The sequence below is a fragment of the Equus przewalskii genome, chromosome 22 (genome assembly GCF_037783145.1).
Source record: "Equus przewalskii isolate Varuska chromosome 22, EquPr2, whole genome shotgun sequence".
Classification (NCBI taxonomy): domain Eukaryota; kingdom Metazoa; phylum Chordata; class Mammalia; order Perissodactyla; family Equidae; genus Equus; species Equus przewalskii.
The window spans coordinates 26,112,296-26,130,798 of NC_091852.1; the positions used below are offsets into that span (position 1 = coordinate 26,112,296).

The window sequence follows — 18,503 nt, forward strand, 5'->3', positions numbered from 1 at the left end:
TGACTAATACACCAAGGAAAGGAAAATACCTAGACTTTGGTTGGATTACTAGAACCTGGTTCTAAGAAAATGCTAAACCTGCAGATTCAAAACAAACCACTCCTGTCTACCAATCACAGTGGAATGTTATGGAAATTAGACTATACATGGAGATTTGGGGCTTCTTGTTTCAGTTCCAATATGTAAAGAGCATGGAAGTCATCACTCCTGTCCTTACAACAAGAAAAATGTGGACAAACTGAAAAGCAATGACTTTTGGACACATATGCAAACTGACATTGCAGGGCAAAATGCCACCCTGAAATCTGATGAGACAGGCTCATCCAAAGAGACATAGCCAAGATCTGCTTACCTGGAGCAGAAGCCACTGGAACTATAAACTGGTAGGAACATGTAATTGTAATTATGATGAATTTCTGGATGCTGAGTGCAGACTAATTTGAGAGGGAGAAACTCCTGCAGACTACAGTCTTAGTGGGGCTCCTATACTTTCATGGGCTTTACCTCCAGGAGCTCCACCACAGTTAAGGTGAGGATCCAAGAAATAGCCCTTCACAGTCCTGGTAGAGGAAGGGGAAAAGTAATCATTGTGAAATATGCCGAGAGCCTTCTTCATAACAAATACCTACTCTCCAAAGGAAAAGACTTTACCAGAGCTTTAATTCCTCCCACTCAGCCCCCTCCAGCCTTCTTGTCTCTCATAACGGAAAAAAATAGTCAACAGGTCTTAGTGCTTCAAGGAAATAGATTGGGAACCCTGCAGCCCAGGAAGGGAGCATGGGGCAGGGGGAGGATGAGGAAGCTACATCACTGGGGAAACACTTAGAAGTTCACAATCCAAGACATTGGCGTTAGGGTTCAACATATTAATTTGGGGTGGGGAGCACAATTCAGTCCATTGCACTCAGTTTCCTAAAGTTGTAGGTTTGGGGGTCAGCCCGGTGGTGCAGCGGTTACATGCACGCATTCCGCTTCTCTGCATCCCGGGGTTCACCGGTTCGGATCCTGGTTGCAGACATGGCACCGCTTGGCAAAAGCCATGCTGTGGTAGGCGTCCCATGTATAAAGTAGAGGAAGATGGGCACAGATGTTAGCTCAGGGCCAGTCTTTCTCAGCAAAAAGAGGAGGATTGGCAGTAGTTAGCTAAGGGCTAATCTTCCTCAAAAAATAAAACCTTTGCAGTGCTTTTCTGGCCTGCCCCAGTTGGGTGCTACTCAGAAGCCAATCTAAAACCTGGGCAGTACCCCACAAATAGTTTAGTTTGCTGTGCTGATTATTGTCAGTTTCATATATGGTCCCCCTAAGGCTCTGTCCAGAACTTCACACACAGATTTAAAGAATCCCATTTACCAGTTCCTTTTTCTGTCTAATTCTCATCCAGTCTCTAGTTTGGGTGGAGTAGCATGCTGCCTCTTTGCTGCTACTCACTTATTGTAGTGGAGTGATGGTCAAAACTGTGCCACCTTGTAGGCCCTGTACTGCCAGGTTAAGGGAGTGCTGTCTGCTTGTGTTAGTGCAGGGCGGGACAGCTGACAGGGCTCCAGCCCAGCTCCGAGGGGGATGGGTGTGGGTTTTTCATGGTGTTTACCTTGAATAGGATGGCTATAGTCAAATGGGTTTTGGCCCCTAGGGTCACCCTTTTCCCATTCCTTTAGCTAGTGAAAGCAGGCTTCTCTTGCACTGAGGCCTGGAAACACGGAAGGTAACATAAAAACCTCAGGAAGCTCACTGCTGGGTTGCTTTTCAAGTCCCAAAGTGCCTAGCCAGGCTACCTTCTTTCTCCACCCTTCAGAGTCTTCTGATAGGTGCTTCATGTATTTCAATGGGAGGATTTTAGGTGTAATTAGCAAGTGGAATAGGGAAGAATTTATCTACTCTATTTTTCCAGAAGCAGAAGTCTGATTCATATCTCTTTTAACTCTCCTGCTTGATCTCTGCAGAAGACAGAATTTTAGAGATTGGTAATGAATTATCAAAATCTTTTCAGTTAGTGATTCCAGTTGGAGCTGCTCTTACTGATTACTAGAGCAGATTAGCTTAGCCCCTTGCAACTGGTATGTGGCTATTAATCTGGACAAACTATTTTTTCTCTATATCAGTTAGTGGAGACCACCAGAAGCACTTTCTTCACCTGTCAGCAAAAGCAGTACACCTGCCTGTCCTACCACAGGGCTGCGTCAGCTCTTCAGCTCTCTCTCATGCTCTAATCTTCCAGGACCTTGATTGTCTTCCCACCAATAGGACATGATGCTTGAAGGATGCGGTGAGTGGAATATAGCTAGTTAGCTTGATGCCTTGGTAAGACACATGCCAGGGTGGGAGATAAACCTCATGAAGACTCAGGGATCTACCATGTCAGTAAAGTTCCTAGTGCTCCAGTGGTCTTAGTCATGTTGAGCTATCCACTTCAAAGTGAGAGATAATTTTGTGCACTTTAAACCCCCTACCACTAAGAAAGGCACCATGCTTGGTGGGCCTCTCTAGATTTTGGAGGCTGCATATGCCACATTTACGTATACTGCTCCAACTCATTTACCCATAAGGTTGCCAGTTTTGAGTGGAGCCAAAGAAAGAGGAAATACAAGCTGGTCTAACCCTTGGGATTCATGACCTAGTAAATCCAATGGTGGTCTGTCTGTGGCACATAGGGATGCTATATGGAGCTTCTGGTAAGCACTAATGGGAGAATCCCAGAGTAGACCCATAGACTTTGAAGCAAAGCCATGCCCTTTTCTGCAACTAAATGCTTTTTTTGAGAAACAGCTCCTGGACTGATACTAGGCCATGAAACTGAACATCATACAATAAGTCACTAAGAGATTGTGTGACCAATGATGCCTATTATGAACTAGATGTTACCTGATCTATCAGTCTTTAAAGCCAGGCATACCCAGTAGCACTCCATCAAGCAGAAGTAGTATCCATTCCATCATTCACTGGAAGATGGGCTCAAGCAGTTTCTTTTCTTTTTTTTTTTTAGGAAGATTAGCCCTGAGCTAACATCTGTGCCCATCCTCCTCTACTTTATACGGGGATGCCTACCACAGCATGGCTTGCCAAATGGTGCCATGTCTGCAACCGGGATCTGAACCGGTGAACTCCAGGCCACCGAAGCAGAATGTGCAAACTTAACCGCTGCGCCACCGCGCGAGCCCCTCAAGCAGTTTCTGAGGGCTCCAGTAAGCTGCATGAACAAGTGCTCAGACTCCTGTGGTACCTACTTGTGCTGCATTGCCACATGTTGTGTCTCACAGAAGAAAGAATTTAGGCTTGATGTATAGTTGGTGCTTCATGATATTTGACACAAACCAGAAGGAACTACTATAAAACTATAGTCCCAATCAGGGATTGCCTTGAAGGACAGCAGGAAAGAGAAATCCTCCAAATGGGCAGAATTTGAAATAGTTTATTTGGAAGGAGAGATGTCCAGAGATAAAGACCTCACTGACTCGAGGGTAGTAGTTAATGGTTTGTGGATAATGGATCGTTGTATAACAAGACCAGAAGATCAGTGATAAGGAGAGAGGTTTGTGGTTGGACCTCTTAGAACGGCACAGAATGAGAAATTATTAGCTTTCCATGTGAACATTCATTCACCAAAGAGCATCAACTGCAGACAAGGCTCCCAATAACCAAGTGGACAAAACAACCCATTCTGTGCATGTCAGCCAGAATCATTCCCCATGATTCTGAATGAGCTCATGTTGAAAATGGCCATGGAGTTAAATATGGGCTTCACAATATGGGATTACCTTCATCCCACGATTTTTTGGCTCTGTTGGTTTAGAAAACTTAGTTCCAAAGAAAAGAATGCTTCATCCAGGGAATACAATGATCTCGTTGAACTGGAAGTTAAGACTGCCACCTGGACATTTGGAGCTCTTCATGCCACTGAATCCACAAGCAAAGAAGAGGATTACTTTATCAACTGGGGTAATTGATGCTAATTATAAATGGAAAATAGGTTTATTGCTTCACATTGGGAATAAGAAGGAATATATCTAGAATTCAGGGTATTTTCTAAAGCACCTCTTAGTACTTCCACGTTCAGTGGCTAAAATGTAATGAAAAACAATAGTAACCCAATTGAGCCAGGGCCAGTAAGAGCTCAGACCCTTGAGAAATGGAGGTTTGGGTCATCCCACTACTGGTAGAGAACTATGACCAGCTAATGTGCTGGCTGAGGAAACAGAGAACAGGGTATAGGTAGTGGATGAAGGAGGTTTTAATACAAGTTATAGTCTGATGACCAGTTGCAGAAACAAGGATGAAGTTCCTATGTATACTTTTTCATGTTTTGTTGTGTACACGTTATTTATCAACCTATTTAATTTTCCCCTTTCCCCTTTCCGTATTATTTTATATAAGATATGTTGGTGATAGTTTATGTTATAAATCAATCCAGTGTATATGGATTATCAAAGGGGGATTGATGACTGAACTAGAAATACCATTCAGAAATAGTATAGTGACTGATGAGACTTTGGTTGCCCCCTTCTAGGGAAAAAGATGGGCATGCTTTCCTTTGCTTAAGGGATAGTTGCATCAAATTAGGAGGAAGAATGCTATTTCTGCTATTGTTGTTGTTTGTAAGCTTAAATATAGGTAGTAAGCTCTGTAAGGTTGTTGAGTAGCCAAAGAGATAGCCTGTGCTTTTTTTTTTTTTTTTTTTAATCCAAGATGCATTCCCACTCCCTTCTATGCTCTTCTCTATATCACGAATGCTGGAATTTTGGAACTATATTTCTCAGAACCTATTGCCTAAAGGATACTGGATACAATTTACAGTCAGCCACAAGATACACTCATGCAGTATTTGTAAGGCAGAACAGAGGCACAAGCCATTTCTTTCTTCCCCTGGCAGAGTGGGCAGGTGTGTGATGAGGAAGATGGGAAGTGTTGTGATGACCACAGGCATTCCACTGTTAGTCACTCTCTTCCATGCAAGAAAACAGCAGTGACAATTGGTGGCTTGTTCCCATAATTTCCTGACCTGTATGGTAGCCACAACTTAACTGATTTGCAGGACCATAGGAACAGTGCAAACCTGGAAGCCAGTGGCAGCTTCCCCTGACTGTCTCTTCTTCAGTGTTGTTGTAAACACTTGGTTCCCAGTATAACTCTCTGCTTGAAATGCCCAGAGTGATTTCTGATTTCCTGGTTGAACCTGATGGATACACGCTCTCATGTTAAGCCAGCACACCTGTAGGTCATTACAGCCATGATTTGGGGAAGTAATTCCTTGTAACTGATAGTTTCTCTATAGGTTTTAAAATCCTATCTGCAAGGCTGGTTTGAACTGTTGAACTCTAACAGCCCTTGACTGAGAGTCTTTAGGATGAGATCTTACATAACCAGGAATCTACAAGAAAGAAAGTAGTCTTACTTTACTGTAGAGTTAAGTGACATGAGTTTCTCAGGAAAATACATACAGTTTTCATTTACCACTATCCCACCTCAGGAAAGATTGTCACACTCTTATGACTAGAAGAAAATATCTCAATGTTGATCCAAGTTGGTCCTCTTTTGTGTAGTTGCTTCCTTGAATTCAGCTCTAGATGTTGTGTAAATATCATATATATGGAGCATTCCCATCAAACATATAAGTCTTTTTTCAGAACTAGAATATAACTAAAGATAGCTGCAAACTAATCAGTTAGATAAAGGGATATTTGACCAAGAAAGGTGTCCTCGATGGAGCGGAGAGAATAAGAATTTTTCACAAAGAGTCAACATCATAAAATTATTGTGAAACAAATCTAGAAACAAGCAAGGATGTCCACAATCAACATGTTTATTTAACATTATTTTGGAAAACACAGCCTTTGTATTAAAGCTTGAAACTGAATTAAATATTGGATGTGCAGATGCATTGTGAACAACACCTTAGAAAAATTAAAATAATCAACTGAAAACAATTTGAACTAATAACTGTTCCAAGACATCTGATAAGAGTTTCAATACGTTTCCTTTACATCAGCAATGATCACTTAGAAAATACAATGAGAAAAAATTGCATTCATAATAGCAACATAATACTAAATACTTAAGAACAATCTTAACACCAAGGAAATTAAATAATATTTTAATAAATATTGAGATATAAGATGATCCTATAAGGAAAACTTATATATGGTAAAAATGATCACTTCTGCACAAAATAACGTATAGGTTTATTTGAAGTCTAATAAAAATCTAATAGTAATTTTTGGAACTTTACAAAATAGGTCTAAATTTTATGTGAAATAAGAAACAAGAATTATTAGGACTTTTTTTTACCATAAAGACTAATGAGGACAGAACTTCAAAAATTACATCAATGTGATATACATAAGAATCCTGATTCAATTCTGGCTCAAAACACTAGCTATAAAAGACAAGACTGGGGGGCCAGCCCAGTGGCGCAGAAGTTGTTTGCATGTTCTACTTCAGCAGCCTGGGGTTCCCCAGTTCTGATCCCGGATGAGGACCTACGCACCACTTATCAAGCCATGCTGTGGCAGGCGTCCCACATGTAAAATAGAGGAAGATGGGCACAAATGTTAGCTCAAAGCCAGTCTTCCTCAGCAAAAAGATGAGGATTGGTGGCAGATGTTAGCTCAGGTCTAGTCTTCCTCAAAAAAAAAAAGGGCAAGCCTTGGTATTACATGGCATTAAGGAATTTTTGTTAATTATCTTAGGTGTGATAATGGCTATGTAGGGCAGTGTTCTTATACTTACAAGATGTGTATGAAGTATTTAGGGAGAGAGGTTATGATGTCTGCAACTTATTTTGAAGTAGTACAGAAACTTAAAAGATAGCCGTATAAACCAAATAAGGCAAATGGTATATAAATGTTGAATCAAGGCAATGAAATAGGTGTTCATTATATATATATTATTCTTTTATTTTTCTTTTAGTTTGGAAACTTGTTGTAATAAAGTAGGGGGAAAAAAAGTAATGGGACATTGGCCTAAGACACAACAGTCAGATGAATGGAACCAACATCCCAAGGTCCGTCCTACTATATATAAAAACTTAATACAGGGGCCAGCACTGTGGCCAAGTGGTTAAGTTCGCGCACTCTGCTTCGGCTGGCCAGGGTTTCGCCAGTTCGAATCCTGGGCATGGACATGGCACTGCTCGTCAGCCATGCTGAGGCAGCATCCCACATGCCACAACTAGAAGGACCCACAACTAAAAAAAATGCGCAACTATGTACTGGGGGTCTTTGGGGAGAAAAAGGAAAAAAAAAATCTTTAAAAAAAAAAACTTAATACGTAAAAAAGGAGGAAAAATTTAGAAAAATGTTCAGAGTTTCACTTCACACCAAACTAAATTCCAGATAAATAAAAGAAATATAGAACATGTAGCTACACACACACAAAGAATATAGAGAGGAATAGGTTTTGCATATGTCAAAATAATGAACAAAAGTAAATAGCTATGTGATATTAATAATTCATAGCTCTGCGATACCCTAACATATAACATAATTCATTTAGCCATTTTCCTATCTGTAGATACGCGTCTCTCCCCCAGATCCTTCAGCTCCAGCTTTCTTGCTTTGCACTTGCTTTCCCTCTGCCTGGATTATTCTTCCCCTGATAAGGCTTGTTCCCTCAGTTCATCCAGCTTAAATGTCACATCATCAAAGAGACCTGTTCTTGACACCTGATCCAAAATCATACCAAAACAAGTCATGCAAGGGGATATAGCATGACTTCATTACACTTACATGTGTCCTTGGCACGACACATGACACACTTCTATGTGTACTTGACATGTTTTCCAACTGTCTCCCTCACTAGATTGGAAGCTCCATGAGGTTAAGAACAAATGCCTTTTCACTGTTGTATCCTCAAAGCCTAAAACGCTGCCTGGCTCCTAGTATGTGCTCAATATAATATATTAAATTGTGTTGCATTATTCAATATAAATTCTGGTAATCAATCTAAAGAGAAAAAAACAGGAGCTGTGAGAGATAATAATAAGGGCAACCTAATTTAGGTAGAGAATGCCTGGAAGGCGCTGCTGAGGAAGTGATATTTAAGCTGAAGTCTGAATATCAATCAGATGACAAGTAAGAGGAAAGGCATTTTCCGGGCAGAGGGAATAACGTGGGCAAAGGATTGGAAAGAACAGCCATAAATGAACAGCTAAAGACTGATATGCCTCGGGGTGGCCCAGTGGCACAGCAGTTAAGTTCGCACGTTCTGCTTCTCGCCAGCCCGGGGTTTGCCGGTTCGGACCCCGGGTGCGGAAATGGCACCGCCTGGCAAGCCATGCTGTGGCAGGTGTCCCACGTATAAAGTAGAGGAGGATGGGCACAGATGTTAGCTCAGGGCCAGTCTTCCTCAGGAAAAAGAGGGGGATTGGTGGCAGATGTTAGCTCAGGGCTAATCTTCCTCAAAAAAATAAAATTAAAATAAAATAAAAGACGGATATGCCTGGAGCAAGTGAGGGAAGTGGGGGATTTAACCCGACTCTTCGACTATAAAGCAGAGATGAACATAGTACCCAGCAGTTACTGTGAGAAGTAAATGAGATATTGCAGGCTTCTTGAAAGATGTGTAATCCCCACACAAATGGGCCCTTGTCAGCCTGGGCAGGGAGAGGCAAGAGCAGGAACCCAGACCATGCTCGCCTGGTATCTATCTGGGAGCATCCTTGTAGAAACAGAAAAGGAATATACTGCTTCGAGTTGAGAGGCTTAGAAAGAAGCGTCTGGGAAAATGCTTCAAAATATTTCTTTCCCTCCTCTCCTTCACTGCATTATACTTTGCTCTCAAATCCACAGAAATCACAAAGCAGAATAAGGGCAGAGCAGCATCTTTGACATGCCCGGCACAGAGCTTGCACACAATCAACATTCAGTAAACATCCCTCAAGCCCTAAGGATGCTTAGACCTACAAATATTATAAGCTTGGATTCACGTTCAGGATTTGCTCTGCAACCAGAACTAAATGACACCTCAACTTAGCATCTAATATCTTGTTTCAAAAGAAACTGGGACTAGTTGGACTACAACAAAGAGGCTGGTAGTATTACTTTAAGGATTCACTACCCAAAAATCTCTGCCTTTTTGGATATACAGACCTTATGATTTAGGATTAGGTTAGGTCATAAGAGACAGAAAACCTGAAATGATAGTGGCATATTTCTTCTCATCTAAACAAGGTCTAGATATTGGCACCGTGAATGCTAGCATTATAGCACTGGGTTTAATGCTATGCTGTGAAACCATGGGCTCTTTTACTTAAGATAGGATTAAGACATACAGCGTACGGATTCTAGAAGCCCAGCTCTCAGGTGATGCTTTGTTTTCCAAAAGAAGCAGAATTGTCAAGGGACTTAGATGCAAGGTTGGTACCTGAATTTTCTTTCTTGGCTAACTAAGGGTGGGGTGAGGGAGCAGGGAAGAGAAGAATACCAGTGGTCCCTGTCCAAAAATGTCCCTTCCCACTATACACCAATTATAGATACATTTGTGTTAACCAGTTTCTCCTTTAAAAGCAATTACTGTCTTGCCAAGCCTCATTAACAACTCAGTGTGAATTTCTTTAAACAGACAATCCACTCAGCTCTCAGCTGAGGCCCTGCAGGTGTCTAGCTACAGTCTTTGGATTTACCACAGGGCAAATGATGAAGTAGATACGTGTCTGCATTTATTACAATTGAAGAAGGAAGGCAGATTCAGAAAGAAGACTGTGGCAACGGGTGGTAGAGAAAACGCATCATCCTTCAAGTGTTTCTCATTGAGCAGCAAGCACAGCAGTGTGGAAGGACAGAAGCAAAAGACTGATTGATTCAAAGCCCAGAAGAGCACTAATTCACTGTTAAAAACAGACAATGTCAGGGCTGGCCCGGTGGCATAATGGTTAACTTTGTGCACTGCACTTCAGTGGCCTGGGGTTCATGGGTTCAGATCTGGGCACAGACCTACACACCTCTCATCAAGCCATGCTGTGGCAGCATCTCACATACAAAAAATAGAGGAAGATTGGCAACAGATGTTCGTTCAGAGCCAATCTTCCTCACCAAAATAAATAAATAAATAAACAGGTGTGTACAGCATTTGCTTTCAGGCCTAGGCTGTTCTTGTATACATCATGGGATTTCAATGCACGGCTAGCCACTGGCTGAACATAACTGCTTGGCTCTGAAAGGCCTCACTCAGATTGTAAATTTCATTGCATAAAGAATAAATACTGCTCTTTCTATAGATCCAAAAGAAAACAGACTTTTCTTGTTCTATCTCTTCCCTTTGAAATTAATTTTTTAAATAAAATTTACTATTTTTTAAAATTTAATGTGTTTTGTAATGGGAAAAATATCATACAAAGACATCAGTGCTCTGGGCAAGCAAGGGAGCCACCTCACAGCAAATGATCATTTGCTGTGAGGCGGGAGCAGAAGCTCAGCTCTCTGACCACAATCCCCATGGCTGAGTCCCGGCTTCGCCACTGTCTGGAAGTGGATGTTGTAGCAGATCTTGAGCTTGCTTCGCCTCTGTTCCTCATTAGTGAGATACAATCATGGTGAGTTATGAATAAACGAATGTTCATTTCCCTTCCTTTCCTCTTCTTGTACTGCCAAAGTGTTCATCTTCACAAACCTAAATATTTAAAGAGATTGCTATTTTTATTCGCTTGCATCACAATGTCCTAACTTAGGTAAATCAACATGATGCAATAAGATCAAGACCTCTTTGGTCATTTACTGGGCTGAAATCTTGTCATATGTGCCCACTGGATACAAAATGGCAAAAGCCATATCATTCAAAAGATCTGAGAATATGATAAATTCAGAGGAATGTCAGGTACAGGATAATGGATGTCAGGGAGACACTGGTAGATATTTGGGTACTTCAGCCACCCCCCACTTCCCCAACACCACCACTCCCCCCACCACCACCACGCCCCCTGCCCCAGCGAGGCCCTAATACATATCTTCATTATTAAACACCACAGACGGGCAGGCTCAGAGCTGATTTGACACCAAGTTGCTTAAGCATTGAATAAGATATAAAGCCACACAGAACTCCTCCTGCAAGATCCAGATCGGGGCCACTCAAGCCCTGGCCTGAGCACCAATCCTAGGGGTTAGAACCACCAGGAATGAGTCAGCACCAGGGCACCCTTTCATGCAGGTTTCCGTAAGGAGCCACTTCCACACCTGCTGAAACCCAACTGGCTCAACCCCCTCGAGGAAAAATTAAAAGAACACCAAGAACAAACATTACCTAAAAGCACCAGTGCAGCTCCCATAAAATAAATGTTGAAAAAATATCAAAAGGAACTACAAATTATCAGCTTCAAGAGGGTGCTACCACATCTCAGGCAGGCCCTGCCCGCCCAAAGTTTAGAATTGTCCCGAGGCCTGAGAACCCAGGCTGAGCCTGCAGCTAAAGGCCAGCTGGTCCCAGCTGTGGGGAGAAGGGGCCCAGAAGTTTTAGTTCAGTCAGGACCTTCCTTTCAGTATGGAGGGACATTTTGCAAACAAGCTCTTCGTGAAAAGAGATGATCTCCGGGTCTGGGGAGCAGTCGAGTCTACAATGATTCAAGGAAAGGGCTTCAGAGAGTGGTCTCCATGGTGTGAATAAAAAGAAAGCAATCACAGCAGTGATTTTTCTGGCTAAGTTGCTGAATCCCTCTTTCTCAAAATTACACAAGTCAGAACAATATTTGGGAACTTTATTTTTAATGTAAAAAACAGCTATATAACAATGAACCTTTATGTTTGTATCAAGCAACTAACTCTTTATTCATATGTGTTTTGTGTCTGCCTTCAGAATAATGGAAATTTTTTTATGACCTGCTCTTCCTAAGTTACTACAGACTTCTTTCCTTTTCTCTTGGTTCTGATGTGAGGCCAGTCCATTTCCCAGTGAATACTCCTAAGTAAAACACGAGAGAGAAGGAAAGAGCGTGGAGAATTCTTGGTCTTCATCAGTTTGTGACTCATGCACCTACCTACATGCTGCTGCTACCACACCTTTCCCCATTCCTCCTCTTCCTGGGGACACTGAGGAGGGCAGAATGATGTTTCTGCTAGTGAGACTCTTATTTTTAAAATCAAGGTGAAGTTCAGATAATATAAAATTAACCATTTTAAAGAGAACAATTCAGTAGCATTTAATACATTCACAATATGTACAAACCCCTCCACCACCTAGTTCCAAAATATTTTCATCACTCCGAAAGGAAAGTCCATACCCAGTAGGTGGTTACTTCTCCTTCTTGCCTCCCCCCAGACTTCGGTAACCAAGAATCTGCTTTCTGTGCCTGGTCTCCTCTTCCCAACAAAAGCCATTGAGATGTGCAGGTGATGAAGTTGTCTCTCTGCCTCAGAGAGACACCAGGTGGATGTAAAGGACCCTGAGAACATGGTTGAAGTGTAGACTTCCCGGGTAGAAATTATTCTGTTTCTTTAATAAGAAAATACAGGTGAAACAACCTAAGTGTCCATCAACAGATAATTGGATAAAGAAAATGTGGTGTATATATACAATGGAATATTATTTGGCCATAAAAAAGGAAAGAAAGTTTGCCATTTGCAACAATGTGGATGGACCTTGAGGGGATTATGCTAAGTGAAATAAGTCAGATAGAGAAAGACAAATACTATATGATCTCACTTATATGTGGAATCTAAAAAAAAGAAAACTTAACTCGTAGAAACAGAAAACAGATTGGTGGTTGCCAAAGGTAGGGGGTGGGGAATGGGCAAAATAAATGAAGATGGTCAAAAGACACAAACTTCTAGTAATAAGATACGTAAGTCCTGGGGATGTAATGTATAGCATGGTGACTACAGTTAACAATACTGTATTGTATATTTGAAAATTACTGAGAGAATAGATCTTAAAAGTTCTCATCACAAGAAAAAAATTTGTAACTATGTGTGGTGATGGATGTTAACTAAAGTTATTGTGGTGATCATTTCGCAATATACACATCTATCAAATCATTACATTGTACACCTAAACCTAATACAATGTTATATGTCAATTGTATCTCAACTTAAAAAAATGAAACTATAGGGGGCTGGCCCAATGGCCCAGTGGTTAAGTTCGCACACTCTGCTTCGGCAGCCCAGGGTTTCACCAGTTCGGCTCCTGATCACAGACATGGCACCATTCATCAAGCCATGCTGAGGCAGCATCTCGCATGCTACAACTAGAAGGACCCACAACTAAAAATACACAACTATGTACCGGGGGGCTTTGGGAGAAAAAGAAAAATAAAATCTTTAAAAAAAAATGAAACTATAGGAATTGGATTAAAAACTCGAGTCATCATATATTTAAAGCCTCACCCAATAGATCAGTCAGCAGACTTCCTCTTGAATCTCACTGGTCAGGCCCAGTCTCATGGCCACTCCTGCATGTGGGGAAACAGCCTCTGTATTTGTAGACAAGCCTAGGAGAAGGGAGTTGGGATACGCTTACAATCAGAAGAAGAAGTACTTAAGGTGACATTTAAATGCTAATAATCCAATCATTTAAAAAGGAGACATTGACCCAGTAACAAATTAAATGTATATAATTAAGACTAATATTAGTGGAGGGGGATCATGGTGGGAAAATATACTCCTGAAAATATTTTTAAACCTTTTTTTAAAACAAAAATAGTACTTGATATTAGTAAGATATAATGAAGACTCTTACTATTTATAGGTAAGGAACAAGAGAAAGGGGATGCTAAAAAGTCACTCCTGGGTTCTAAGTCTAGAATGTGAGGATATTGGCAGACTTAATGGAAATAGGGCTGTCCAGGAGGAGAACAAGTTCAGGGCATAGGAAGTTGACTTTGCTTCCAAAAAGATGAGTTGGAAGTTGGGGGGAGGTGTACTCAAGGGATAGACAGAGCAGGCCAGTGATAACGTAGGTGGAGGTCAGAAGTCAGGTCTAGGGATCTAGACCTGAGAAGCATCAACTTCCAGGGGGAGAGAGAGTTAGTCTATTATGTCCAAGCAAGCTCTCTGGGAGGGGATTTCACTAAACAGATCGGACCAAACCTTGAGGGTCCAATCTTTGAGGAGAGAAAGCAAAGCCCTTGAAGGAAATATCTTGAGAAAGAGGGAGGAGACACGGGATGTCCTAAAGTCCTAGAGACCAGAGAGGAGAAAATGTCAGGAAGGGGTGGGTGGGAGCACTGTGCCCGTATGCCCCAGAGAGGACAGGGAAAAGGGAAATAGGAAAAGATCCATTGGAGTTTACACTGAGGAGAGCCCTGTGACCTCTGAGAGAGCAAGTGCCCCAGGTCTAGAGCCTGTGCGTGCAGGGCTGCAGTTAAGCGAGTGATGAGGGAAGGGATGCAGCAGATTCCAGTCATCTGCTTGAGATGTCTGGTGATGAAAGAATGAAAGAAGGGAGGAAAATCCCACCGTGGCTTGAGGGAACAGCGACAGAGGAAGTTTTCAAAATGGGCAGACACTGACCCTTGTGGCATTGGGTGATGCATTCACATGTGCCACCTCTTCTGAGGTCTGTCTTTCCATGTGGGGTTTCCTGGCCAGTGCTGGCCATGGTGGTGTAATTCAGCACTCCCTGGTTAGAGTTTTACACCATCAGGTATCACAGAGTCAATTCCAAAGTTCACTCAGTGGCTAGCTTGTGAAAAGAGCAAATAAACCATGTCGTTGTTTTCTTCCTCAAACCCCATTATCTCTCCAAAGATGACCTCTGGAATAGCACATAGAACCTCCTCTACCCATTTTGAAAGGAAGTGCCTTGGATATAGAGATACTGTGTCAGATGAACAGGTCATCCATATGTCTGGGGAAGCCGGAGCCCAGACAAATACAGTCCTCGCAAAAAAAACGAGGAGGAAAAAGGCTGAGTAGAGTAGAGATGAAAACACACACAACATAAAAACCCCTAACTTTATCAGGCTGGGACTGGCTGGTGGTGGGGGTGGTGCCTCCCAAGAAGGGGCTTTGAGAGCCTGCGCATGGGAAGGGTCATGGAGCCAGTTCACGGGGCGGCATAGGGTGGGCCTGGGGATCCTTCAGGAGGTTGGAATCTGGAGGTTCAGCTGTTAGCAACAGCCACTGTAGGGAGGGAGACCTTTCACTACCAGCAGCCAGAGCTTGGCCTCAGGCAGCCTTTTTCTTCTTTCTCTTTTTTTTTAAAGCTGTAATAGGCAGATGTCCTAGCAAGCAGTAACTCTAAAGAAAAGGTCCTTTAATTTGGGGATAAACTCCAATGCTGCAAGGAGTTGGTCAGGCCCTAGAAACACCGGGGTAATAGAAAATCCACTTTAAATAATTTGGGTGGCAGGGTCATTGAATGATGCAGAGTGCCCACTACTAAAAATCCAGGCAAAATGCCAGTTCCTGGAACCAGGAAATAAGGTCCAGATGGGTCACCACCCACCTCTACCCCAGGCTATGCAAGAAAACTAAGCTTCTAAGTATTTCCCCTGTTTAGAGACCAGATTACTGGATTACTCTGAGTCGGGTAGGTCAAGGCCTGCCACAGAGGATGAAGTGGAAGGGATTTGGGGCCAGAACCAGGTCAGTCATTGCCAAAGCTATGTGTCCAGCTCAGCCTTAGGCATCGACTCCTGGAGTGTTTTCCAACACCACCAAGCAATTCTCCAGTTCTCAGGGGATGCTGACTGGGTGTCCTACAAATTTAACTCAATTCTGACACTATCTACCTGGAGATAACATCAGATCCCACAGGTTAAGGGCTCAGTCCCACAAGACTGCCCTGACTTCGCAAGCCAATTGCAAGTCCAGGCTGTCACCTGTGCTTCTGACTGACCAGTTATAAATTGGAGGTTCCCACAACCCCCTCCTCAGTTTCGATTAATTTCCTAGAGTGGCTCACAGGACTCAGAGAAACACTTCCTTATGTTTACCAGTTTATTATAAAGGATGTTATAAAAGATACAGACAAACACACAGATGAAAAGGTACCTAGGGCAGGGCCGAGAAGGGTCCCAAATGCAGGAGCTTCTGTCCCCGTTGAACTGGGGTGCGCCACCTTCCCTCCATATAGATGTATTCACCAACCCAGAAGCTCATCAAATCTTGTTCAAAACTTTTCATAGCGCTCAATCTGCAGCCCGCCTCTGTCTTTCCCTTCCTGGAGGTCACTGGGTGGGGCTGAAAGTTCCAACTCTCTAATCACGACATCTTTCCAGTGACCTGCCCTATCCTGAGGCTATTGAGGGGCTCCACCTTAAACCATCTCATCAGCATAAACTTAGGTGTGCTCAAAAGGGGTGCCTTATGAATACCATAAGATGCTCATCACTCTGGAGCTTCCAAGGGTTTTAGGAGCTCTATGCCAGGAACTGGGAACAAAAAACAAATATATTTCTTATTATACCACAACTACCCAAATGGAATCAGAATGGGCCATGCCACTGTGGCATTCTGGCTCCTTGACATCCCGCTGGGAATCCTCGGGACTCCCCAGTCTCTGACTCTGACCTCATTCTAGGACTAGGATTCTCCTCCATTTCTGGGCGTTGAGTCCCAAGGGCAGATGCAGGGTTGCAGGAGAACTGAGCTGGGCCTGGGTTCTCTCTCAGCTATAAGGAGTAATAAGCAGGTCCTAAGAGGAACTGACTCAGTCTCCAAAGGCCGCTCCCCCCAGGGTCTTCCCACTGCAGAAACACCATGAGTGTTAGCCTCTGTCCTGAGGAAAAGGATGACCAGGAGCCTGCACACTGCAGATGTATCTTCCCTTTTTAATTCAAATTTCCACTTCAGCGCAGCCTGATTTCATTCACTCCCCTGCGGGGTCCTGCTCCTGTAACATTTTCATTGGCAGTTACTTCATAATTCCCTTATTTGGGGCATGCAGTCTTTCTTTTAATCATCAACTCTTCTCTATATTAATCAATCCAGCATGAAAGAGGACTGTTTGAGGGTCAGAGAAGCTCATGGTCAGGAGAGATCAGATGTCAGTCATGCTGAAGACATCCCAGACACACGAGCAGACGCCATGTACCTTTACGGGCTGTGGCAACCCGAGGCTGTGCCCACATATCGATTGAAGCACACAGAGACAGAAAGCTGTCAGCACAGTGTTGCTGTCAACCTGACAAGCTTCTTCAGAATCTGGGCTCTACTGCTGGGATTTTCACTTTTCTCTTACCCCACTTCATCAAATGTAGGTCTGTCTAACTCTAAAGTCCATGCTTTAACTACTCTGTATGCACAAGAAAATATAAAGGGAGCAGCCCACATGTTCCCTACTGACAAGAGATTTTCACATATTGAGGTATATGTGATGCAGATCAAGGCTGCCCCAGGCAGAGAAGTCCAAGGCGTCCTGCCCTACATACCGATCTATATTATCCTCTGGGAAGTATAGGACATCCTGACTTGATTTGACCAGATTTGTATCCAAAGTTATAGGACCAGCCAATAACCAGACCCCACCTGCACTGATACCATTTTAATGACTTTTTTACATAATCTTTCCTTTGTCTTGTAAAGAAATAACTCACATACCTATGCCTTATAAATTTATCCCTACCCTCAACCCATTGCAGCTCTTCACTGCCCGTGGGTCCTGTCCCCGTGCTACTCCATGCTATTCTCTGAATAAAGGAGCACTACTACCAGACCCTGAGAGGCTGAGAAATCTTTCTTTTGACTCCTTGGCTTGCCGAGCCCGCATCATATGGAGTAACTATTTGGGTTCAAAACTGATTCGGCTTGAACTAAAAAGCCTGACTGATGGCCTATCAAACATACATAGTTCATCTGCTTAACCACTGAAGAATGTAGGGGCCAGCCCAGTGGCTCAGCAGTTAAGTTCGCACATTCTGCTTCAGCAGCCCGGGGCTCGCAGGTTCAGATCCCGGGTGCGGACATGGCACCCCTTGGCAAGCCATGCTGTGGTAGGTGTCCCACATATAAAGTAGAGGAAGATGGGCACGGATGTTAGCTCAGGGCTAGTCTTCCTCAGCAAAAGGAGGAGGATTGACAGCAGATGTTAGCCCAGGGCTAATCTTCCTCAGAAAAAAAAAAAATTACTAAAAAATAAATAGAGAATGCACTCTTTTTTTTTTTGAGGAAGATTAGCCCTGAGCTAACTACTGCCACCAATCCTCCTCTTTTTGCTGAGAAAGACTGGCCCTGAGCTAACACCTGTGCCCATCTTCCTCTACTTTATACGTGGGACGCCTACCACAGCATGGCTTTTTGCCAAGCTGTTGCCATGTCTGCACCAGAGATCCGGGCTGGCGAACCCTGGGCCACCGAGAAGCGGAATGTGCGCACTTAACCGCTGCGCCACCGGGCCCACCCCTGCAGTCTCTTAAGATAAGAATGTATACTTCCCCTCCCACACTCTGTTGGCAATGCCCTATTGGTAACTAACCTGGATTAGTCCCTTTCCCAACATCAGGATCATGTTGACCTGCTAATTTTCAACTAAATACATCTTTGAAACTTTGATGAAAATGTATCCTGGATGTGTTTAATGTATGTTCTTTGCTCTAAAAAGATGTATGACTGTAGTGAAAAGCATGCTTCTCCGAACACTTTCTA

General features: G+C 43.0%; 1 long non-coding RNA gene across 3 annotated transcripts in view; it reads right to left on the bottom strand.

The window, feature by feature from the left end:
- Positions 1–5,780: 5,780 nt before the first annotated feature.
- LOC139078574 (uncharacterized) overlaps positions 5,781–18,503 on the bottom strand; it is a 28,844-nt gene continuing 16,121 nt past the window's right edge. For 2 of the 3 annotated variants that reach the window (XR_011531589.1, XR_011531588.1), the window contains exons 2-3: positions 13,302–13,405; positions 6,884–12,411 (exon numbers count right to left, since the gene is read on the bottom strand). This is a non-coding gene — a long non-coding RNA (uncharacterized lncRNA). Of the gene's footprint in view, positions 12,412–13,301; positions 13,406–18,503 lie in introns of all 3 variants that reach the window. The other variant, XR_011531590.1, reaches the window with a different exon arrangement.